Source organism: Adiantum capillus-veneris, chromosome 28, assembly GCF_014529385.1.
Source record: "Adiantum capillus-veneris isolate H3 chromosome 28, ASM1452938v2, whole genome shotgun sequence".
NCBI lineage: Eukaryota > Viridiplantae > Streptophyta > Polypodiopsida > Polypodiales > Pteridaceae > Adiantum > Adiantum capillus-veneris.
In genome coordinates, this window is record NC_140958.1 from 125611600 (window position 1) to 125622197 (window position 10598).

Below are 10598 nucleotides of genomic sequence, written 5' to 3' on the forward strand. Positions count from 1 at the left end.
AGAGCAATCAAGTGCTCCTGAATTAACAACCATTAAGGGTCAACCCATAGAGAGCCACATTGCATCTAGTTGAAAGGACACCCCTAGTACCTCAATTCTAGAAGGAGCGTTCCTAAATGAGAACTGGGAGTACGAACTACAAACGAAAACTCTAACCGACCTATACACAAGTCACACGTATCACGTGGGTTGGTTAGATGTCCTACAATCCACAACGGGTGCTACTAGTGTAGAAGATCAACAAAGATTTTTTGAGGTCATCCATAGGGTTATTGAGCTAGAGAGGCAGAACAAGGGGATCCACATGCCTTCAATGGGTCTCATGATATTCTTGGATACAGGGAAGGCTAAACAACCAACCTTATCGCAAATGGAGACTCCCTTGGTAAGTCCGATGGATCCCCCATATGTTGTTTTACTAGGGGTCTCAGTGAAATCTGAGCCCATGAGTGATAGCTTTACCTTTCCAAGTCTAGCTTATCTTTCTCTTGATGACACCACGGCTACCATGCCTACCCCAATGATAGGCATGCCAAGAAACACACCATGGACCTCATTTGTTAGTAAAGCACCGCTACATGGTAGCTCAATTCCTTCAATAGTACCTACAAGTGTGTACCAATCGTATACACCTATGGGTCCTCCTACTGATGTAGTTCCTACCCCTCCCATTGTTTCAACAACCTATGCTCCACAACCACAACACCCAAGCTCTCATATCAATGGGACCATACTGGCTAGCATTAGCATGTCACATCCGATGTCTGTTATGCCTATAGCCACACATATGAACTTTGGACCGTCACATGGCACAATTCCGTACCAAACTTGGAACCCAAGGGCTTCTTATGTGCCAAGCCCAATGCCAATACCTACTCCACATGTAGTCTCTGGAGTGCCTTCACCCATGGTGCCTACTCACTCAAGTGACTTGGCAACATTTGCTCAAGCTATTGGTCGATCTATTGCCGAGAATATCTTGTGAATACATTCTCATACAAGAATGTGGCTGTGACTGTGGTTCTAGCATCATTCTTCCTGGTTGCCTTAGCCTCTTCCCACTTGGTCAAATAGTCCGTAGCTACAATGATATATTGAGCTTGAGTTCTACAAGTAGGTGGTTGTATTGGTCCAAAAAAATCTAAGCCCCATTTTGCAAAAGCTCTACCCCCCATCATTGGTCTTAAAGGCATACTATCTACCCTTGTTGGCATTTTTGCTCGTTGGTATGCATCACATATTTGAACATATTCTTTGGCATCTGCAAAAAGTGTTGGCCACCATATGTCGGCCATTAAAATTGCTCTAGAGGTGGTATCACTAGAAAAAGTGACCTCCAGCTAATCCAGTATGTGCTTGTTCTAGAGTGGATATATATTCATCTTCATTTGCACAAAGATGCAAATGTTGATCCTTTCCTCTCCGATACAATTGGTTTCCAATAAGAGCATAATCTGTTGCTTCAGTTTTAGTAGCTCTTTGGCAGCGTTTACTCATATACTCCGGAAATGTTGTGCTTGATAAGTAAGTAACTATATAGTTACTCCACTTAGAAACGAGTGAGATTTGAAATAATGTCACATGAGGTACGAGTGTTTGTTTCTGGCATTAAAGATAGTCTTTTCACAAATGAGTGAACATCACTCCTCAAGGTTGGCCAAAATACTCCAAGTCTAAGGATCTATTACATAGTTTGGTCTTTGGCAAAGTGAAGTTCTACTATGGTAATGTGTGCTTGATTTAGGTATTGGGTTTTCTCCTCAGGATTAATACACAAAAGAAATATTCCATCTCGATTTCTTTTGTATAGCCTCCTACCTAGTAATTGATACATATCCAATTGTCCAATTAATCCTAGTGTAATGGGAAGTGATATTTGGGAATCAACTTGAGCTATAGTCATCAATGAAACCATGTTTTCTGACCAGTGGCGCATCATTTCCATGGAGAACAGATATGAATCTAATAGATCATTTTCTACCCCTTTTTGTGGTTCTCCTAAAATAATCCTTAATAAATGATTTGCTCTTTGGTGTGTGGTGCCTTTTTTTACAACTATGGAATCAAATTCCAAAAGAATGATGAACCATCTCACAATTCTTCCTGTGTTGCATGGCTTGTTGACCAAATACAATAAAGCTTGGCGGTGTCCACAAAGAACACAAATTTGTTGGCTAATAGGTAATGTCTATACTTTTTTAGGTCATAGATCATCCATAATCCTTCTCTTTCGGTGGCTGTATAGTTTTTCTTTGCCACATTCAGCTGCCCCTAGCATAGGGAATGGGAAAATCAATGTTTTCATCCCCTGGTTGAGCTAATATACACCCAATGGCAAAACTGGAAGCATCAACATTTACATGGAATATCTTATTCCAATCTGGTGCTTTTAATATTGGGACTGTAGTGAGAGCTTGTTTAAGCTTCATAAGGATTCTTCACAACTCATCAATCCATACAAAGAGTGTAATCAGGCCATACATGGGTTTTGCAATTATAGCATACATATAAGTGAATCATCTATAATATCCACAATGTCCCATGAAAGCCTGAACCCCTTTGGCTATTGTGAGTCTTGGCAATTTAAAATAACATGAAATTTATCCATATTGGTTGCTATGCCATTTTTAGACAGTATATGTCCTAGAAATTTTCCCTGTCTGGCCATAAATGTGTACTTTTCAAGATTTAAGCAAATTCTTTAAAGTCTATATTTCTTGAATATCCTTTTGAGATGTTCAAAATGATAAGCTCGGATTGATGAATGTACACATAAATTGTCCATATATACTTCCAAGAAATTCCTGAGATATTCTTTGAAAGCATGGCTCATCAATATTTGGAATATGGCAGGAGCATTAGTTAACCCAAAAGGCCTAACCTTATAGGCAAAAATACCCCATTCAATTGCAAAGGCAGTTTTATGGTGATCTTTTGGATAAACCCAAAAGTTGATTGTACCTCAAAAAGCCGTCTAAAAAGGTGTAAGCTTCTTTTTTTGCAACTCGTTCTTAAACATACTCGGGGATTGGAAGAGGGTAGTTATCTCTAATGGTGGATGCATTCACTTTTTTTGAGATTGACACACACTCTTAATTTCTAATTTTTCTTGGGTACCACCACAATTGGAGACACCCAATCTTTGTGTTCAATTTCATGCATGAATTTGGCTTCCTTGAGCTTCTCTATCTCTTCTTTGATCTTTTTGGCAAATGTTTGAATGTTTCATTGTAAGTATATGGTCGCCGTTGTCTACTTGGTTCTGCATCATCTCTCATAGGTATGGCATGTTGACAAATTTCTGGATCAACACCCTTGAGATCTTTATAAGACCAAGCAAAGATATCCCGGTATTCTTTCAGTAAGCTTAGCAAAAGCTTTTCTTCTTTGTTAGTCGAGTCGTTTGCAATGTAGGTAGGTGTGGGTTCTTATCCTGGTTCGGCTAAATCTATTTTCTTTGCATTTTTAGGTCCTTCATATGACTCACCCTGCTTTCTTAGTTCCCTTACAAGTTGTTCTACTATGATCTTTTGGTCTTGTAGAGTATATTTCTTGTAATGGGATGGAACACTCATTACATATTTATTCTCTTCCTTGGTTATTTCCATTTCAGTGGTATACACCTCCTTTAGAGTTTTCTTCAACTCTTGATATTTTTTCTTTTGTTCAATCCATGTCATGGGTGATTCGGCATCCTGGTGCTTAGGTTTTTATTGAGTTTTATTTTTCATTTTCCTTGGTGTTTTTGATGTTCCTTGCTTGTTGTTGAGGGATATCTATGCATGATTTTGTCTTTGACACAATCATGTGCATCTATCTGTACCAGAAACTATGTACTACTAGAAACTGATGGCATAGGTCTAGATTTTAAGTTTTTTGTTTCTCTTTTCCTTCTATACCATTTTTGTCTTCTTGGTTTCTAATTTGGAAAGTCAAAAACTTTTCCTCTCCTCCTTTTTGGAGTAGTTGGGCTCTCACATGTTCTTTTTTTAATTCAGAATCATCGGATGTAGATGAATGTTCTTCAAACTCATCAGTAGCATCATAATAGAGGTCTGAAAAGACTTGTTGAGATTTTAGTAAGTCCTTGGGTTCTTGAACTTCATTCAATATGAATGGTTGAGATCTTTTGTATGGGAATTATGTCATAACCATCCTCATTGCAAAACTAAGTAGGCATAGACATATTCACACACACATCCATTGTTGCCAAAATTGGAGTCCATTCAAATGGCTCAAACAAATACTTCGGAAAGGGTTTAGGTATATATGCTTCATTTGTGCAATCCGTTTCTAAGATACATTCTTCTCGTTTTAAAATTTCGTTTTTGAAGCTCCACACATCCAGGTGTGTCTTTGTTTAACCAAGATGGAAGCTTTGATTCAACTGAAGAGACTGAGTTAAATTCTTGCATGGATATTTTCATTACATCTCTATAAGTGTGATCTTTCAAATTAATCCTTGTGATTGATCCACTCGTTTTAAGTACAGGTAATTGTTTCCCCAATCTTGAATGAGTTGTACTTGCCGCACGAATGGCCTTCCCAAGATGATTTCATGATTAAGTTTCTTTCCAAACTCCACTATTGCTGATAATCAATTTCACAAGAACTAACTATCACTTTTTCAAGCAGTCATAGGGGTTTTTCTATGTGTCCATCAGCCAATTGTAATTTCATTCGAGTTTGTCTAATAGCTGGTTTTCCCCATGATTACCATACTGATTTTGTGGCTATGGCTATGCCTGCCCCATTGTCCAGTATTGCCATGGTTTCTACATCATGATATCTCACCGCCGAAAGGGTTGTGTTTCCTTCTTCACCCTCGTAGTATTCTCGGACTTTGTTCATAGGGACGGATTTAATCTCCTTGTTACCCGATTCATGTTTCAATTTACCCAATTTTTTTGCGATTAGCCCTGTTATCCCCACCTTCTCTGGAGTTTTTTGTAAATCATTCCATAAATATGGTTTGATTTTTAACATTTCTCCCAAGGTAAGAGTACATTGAATGGGTGTTGACATGATTGAATGGATGTTCTTCACCTCTAGGGTTTGTTTTCGCTCTTTTTACCTGAGTGGTTTTTCACACTATGGATCATCTTCGTTGTCTCCTAAGTAAGACGGTAGTGTTTTTAGAGTCAATTGTTTAGACATTCCTGATGCTTCAGAATCGCAATCCCTATCCAAGGATTGTATATCCATGTCCATATCAGGAGATGAATTGTCTAATCAAACTTCCTCTATAAGAGCTAATTTCAGAGTTATGCTCCCAACATTAATCTCTCTCACTTTTTCCCATAAATGTCCTACTGGCCAGTTTTCTTCCACAAACAAAATTCCATCTAAAGCATCTTCACTGTCAGACACTATGAGTTTTAGCTCTTTAGTTTCCAGGTGGGGTTCTACCACCACTTTGGATTTCTCTTTATTGGTTTCTACCACAAACTCCTCAAGTTTTGCTATACTCTCAAGCTTGGGTTTTTGTTTTTCTAGCATTTCTTGAGTAATTCTTACCAAATTTTGATAAGCTTCAAACTTAACTGCTTCCATATCTAGAGAAGGATAGTTTTTCCATTTATTTTTCATACTTTGGCCTGCTTCAAGTTCCGCTTGGAAAGCTTCCAAAGGCTGTGTTGATTGGCTCAAAAATTTTGTCTACCAAACTTGATCCTCCATATTTTATTGGGGTTTCCTTGATTTCACTCTCAGTTTCTTTCACTTTTGCTTAGAATAGCTTTTTGGCTTTTCCCTCAATTTCTTCCTTTTGTTTCTATTTTCTCATCTCTTATCTTTGACGTCTTCTTTTCTTGATCTTTTGCGAGGAATTTTTAGTATTCTCTAATTCATCAGAGGAGTTATGTTTCTTTTTCTTAGCTTGGGATCTAGTGATCACCTTGACTGGAACATTAGGTTCACTTTCCGAAGAGCTACTAGGTATCACTTGGACTACATTCGCCACTGCTTTTCCTTTGTTTAACAGATTCTTTGGATAGTCTTCAGGGAATTGTTCACCATTCTTACAACATTGTGTACAAAAAGCTTCAATTGGCTTAATGTTCTTGTCAAGTTATGGGCATTCATTTTTCCAATGATTATCTGCACCACAATTATGACAGTTTTCAGTCTTTGGCTTTATTATGGGTCTTTCCAATGGAGGTCTAACACCTTGATTAGCTACAAAGTACATCAATGTCAGCTCTGGTGTAGCATAAGTCACAGGATCTTCCGTTAAAGGTGGATGTGAATTATACCACTCTCCTTCTATCATTAATGTAGATGGACTAGGCTCAACATAAGGTGTAACATGCACTAGTGCTTGTTCATCAATGACTCCTTCTGAATGCATGTACTTTACATGCATTGCATTATGTCCGGGGAATGGAGGTTGTAGACCCAACACTAGTTGTGGTCTTTCCATACCCATCGATGGTCTTTGTGTTGGGACCATATTAGGTTGATATCTATACATGGATTGTCCTTGTGGTCTCATAAGTACATATTGAACATTTCCATTGTATTTTGGTCGATAATAGCACTCATTGGTCTCATGGTTTGTCCATTTATCCTCAATAGCACACTAGTTCTGCAGCTTAATTAGTTGTCCTTGTAGAGGTATCCCTTGACCAATTCCTCTCGTAGCCTCTCGTAGGAGCTTTCTACATATTATTCATCATTTTATTCATCCTTTTGAGCATGTCTTCTATGGCTATAAGTGGTGTTGTAGCACTTGTCTCCCCACTTGTGTTGGTTTTATGGATGTTGTTTTCTCACTTTGAGTATCCTTAGGAACATCTCCTTCATTGAAAATATCACAATTGTCACCAAGTCAATAGCATCATATACACACTCTTCTAGGGTTGTATGCTTCTTGCTATACAATATAGCATGAAGTTTTTTATTGAGCAATCCTTCTAGAAACAATGACACTAATCTTCCTTATGTTGGTATTTCTAATTTTGGGCATCTTGCAATGTATTGCTTCATCCTAGTTGCACAATCCCTAACAAACTCGCCTCGTTTATATTTGAAGCTATAGATTTGAGCTACCGTGTTATATTTGATCCCAGTTTTGGAACATGCAGCTACAAATCCCTGAGCTAATGTATTTAAATCCGTGATTATCCTTAGTGGAATTTTCTGGAACCATGTCAAATATTTTTCTTCTAAAGTCATTCCAAATCCCTCAAATTGAGTGTGTAAATCAAATATGCATTCTGCTCTTAGCACTTGCTTGAAGCTAGCTAAGTGGTCATATGGATCCCCAGATCCATTGTATTTTTTGATCCATTTTTGAAAATCAACTGGTCTGACTCGTATGTTTGGCTCAACTCCAACTCTTGTGGCAATTGGTCATGTCTCGAGTCCTTCAAACCAATTTGTTGAAAATAGTGACTCATGTAGCGCTGCATTAGCTCTAATGTCACTCAGTTTTTTCTGTGATGAGGTAGGTTCGTGTTTTTTAACATTGCTCCCAAAAGATTTCTCGCAGAGTTCCTCTCTTGGAATAGGATCAGGTCCTTGTCCCAGTATCCAATCTCTTATAGAGTACCCTTGGTATCTGGTTTGTTCCACCTCCTTAGGATTCATCATAACAAAGTTATTGTTATAACAATCCCTAAATAGGTAAGATGGTAGATCTGCTGACCCTTGTCCTTGATCTTGAAGATATAGATAATCTTCATGGGTGTTAACTGCCCTGGTTTGGTATGAGAGGTCCATAAAAGGTCCTTGACATTCCTATCCTCCTAGCAATAGACTCCAATCCTAGGATTATCAGTGCTAAGCCGTTTCATAGGTTTCAGATCAACTTGATTGTATCCCTCAAATTCTAAAGTTGACGGACCTTCTTTTGCTGCCATATCCGAAATTATTGTATTCACTTCTAACCCCCATTTGTCTGTCACATCAGGATTTTCAACTTTTACATACTGAGTCCTATTTTTATCCATATACATTTTTCATATCTGAAATTATTGTATTCACTTCTAACCCCCATTTGTCTATCACATCAGGATTTTTCAACTTTTACATACTGAGTCCCATTTTTATCCATATACATTTTTTCTTGTTCATTTGATTTTTTTCCTCTTCGATCTCTATGTCATATTCATCAATGCGAATGGCATACTCTTCATTAGGATCGAGGTAAACCTGAGCTCCATGGACATTAGTCTTATAAAAGGTGAGTATGTGCTTATATCCCATTGTTGTCCGATTCCTGACTAAGTCAAATAGGAAGACATTATAGATGTTAAGTCGGAATAAGTGTCTGGGACTTCTTCAAAGATAGTGCCCAATTGATCATCTTGATTCGCACTCTCTTCGGTGGATACCCTACTAGCGGTCTCTCCAAGTATGCCTTGATTTGCTAGTGTACAACCAGACCTAAGGTTCATATAGACTTGTTAAGCCCTGGATAGAGTACTTACCTACGGGTTGGATTGTTATCTGCTTTTTCACTTGACTTGAATTCAACTCCTCTGAAGCTCCCAATTATTTACCTGCAACCTGGTTCATGTGTCAGTTTTAACCAAGTTAGCTGTTTTCTCTCAAAGACTATACATTTTTTGCTAACTATTGTGATTGGTCTGTGTATATTACTCAATCTGAGCTAAGTGAGTCAGCAAATGAGATTTCTAGATTCTACCCTTGCAAAGAGCTAAAGGAATAATTTGCAACCTGGACACTGAGTTATCATGTATTGATTTTGATTCGATGGAACCCAAACCTGACCAGGACTTTTTAGACTTGTTTTGCCGTATAGAAACCTTGTTGTAGTCTCTAGAAAAGTTTCACTGAGTTTGAACAAGATTTGTCTAAGTTACCAATTTTAGTATGTTCGCAGACTCAATTTTCAAAAATCTGACTTAGGTCTCACCCTTGTGATCCAAATTTCACCAAACTTGATATGAGTAGTCTACTTGATATTCTTAACCCTGTGGTATACTCAATTGTGCAAAAAATCTCAAATCTGTGGCAGATGTAAATAATCACGATTATTTACTTCTGGGGCATTTTAGCATTTTTTTGTCAAGATGATGATACAAACAAGTAAAGCAACTCAACTTAAGCTCCCTAAAAAAGTTTCACAAAGTTTGGATAAACCCTGCTCAATTTGTCAACAGTTTTGTGTCCACAGACTACCTTTACAAAATTGGTCACAATTTTCACTTTAAAGATCCAACTTTTACCAAATCTAATGTGAGTGTTCAATTTAACATGCCTAAGCCTCTGATACTACCATTTGACCAAAAACACCTTGATTTGGGGCAAATGTAAATAATCGCAATTATTTCCATTTTGGTAAATTTTTACATCTTTCTGGACATTTGATGCTACACATTGATGAAACACTTCAAGATAAGCCTCTGAGCCAAGTTTCACACAATTTGAAGCAAATTATCCAAGTTAGACACAATTTCTCGACAAGAGTACATACTTCAGTTTTTTCCAAGTTTTTGGTATGTTTTTTGATCCAAACTCTATGAGCCTTCACAAAAGATGTTTGTAATCATGCACAGAGTCTCTAGTATCAACCTTGATCAATTTGAGCCAAATGTAAATAATCATGATTATTTACTTTTGGCCTAAACTTACCAATTTTTTGTAATTTTTCAATAGCCAATCTTTTTGTGACCTGTTTTGAGCCTCTAAGTCAAGTCAAAACTTAATTTGACCTTAATTCTCAAGAAAATGCAAATAATCTAAGCATTTTCCAACTCTTCAAAACTTACCTCAAATGCATCCTTATGCTTATCCACTGATTCAAACAACTTTAATGAGCACAATCTCCAACCGATTTCAGTGGTTGATAGTCTTTTGATGTTGTTTCAAGCCATAGACCTGAAATTATGTAACTTCACATAAACAACTCACAAAAGATTCTTTTGGAGTGAGCAATGATTTGAGATCCCACCTTGGATTCTAGTTACCCTACTTCTAGGTTCTGCTGCAATTGGGTTGTGGACGGTGTCCACAAACACTTGTTTTCTTATTTTTATGGTTTCTTGAGCATTAATCTTAAGACCTGTCTTTTCCATCAATCATTCTCAAAATCCCAACATAATCCTACAATCCTACAAGGTACTTAGCAAGTATAATCTACTCCTAAGCTACCTCTACACAGCAAACGACAGTCTTAAGCTATACGATTTTAAAGAGAAAGTTTAACTCTAGGTGATCCTAAAGGAAGTTAAAGAACAACTACACTAGATGCTTTTGTTTTCCCTAGTTTAGGTCTACTCGTTCCCCGGCAATAGCGCCAAATGTGGGTGGGCTTCCTAACCTCACTCTTATCTTATTGCAGACATAGCAAGAACCACGAACATAATTGTCAATCCATGGGACGAATCTGACTCGACTAATGTATGGAGGTACAAGAAGGTGTCAATATCTTGGAAAACAACACACAATTCGCATCTAAGTCAAGCTATACTCAAATGACTTGAGTCATCAAAAGCTAGTCGCTAATTGACAAGCAAACCTCATATGATCGTTACATCATCAAACGACATCCAAATGCTATAAAACTTCTAGAACAAGTATATAAGACCTAAGCACACATGCTTATGGTCTCAAAATCTCACTTTCAATGA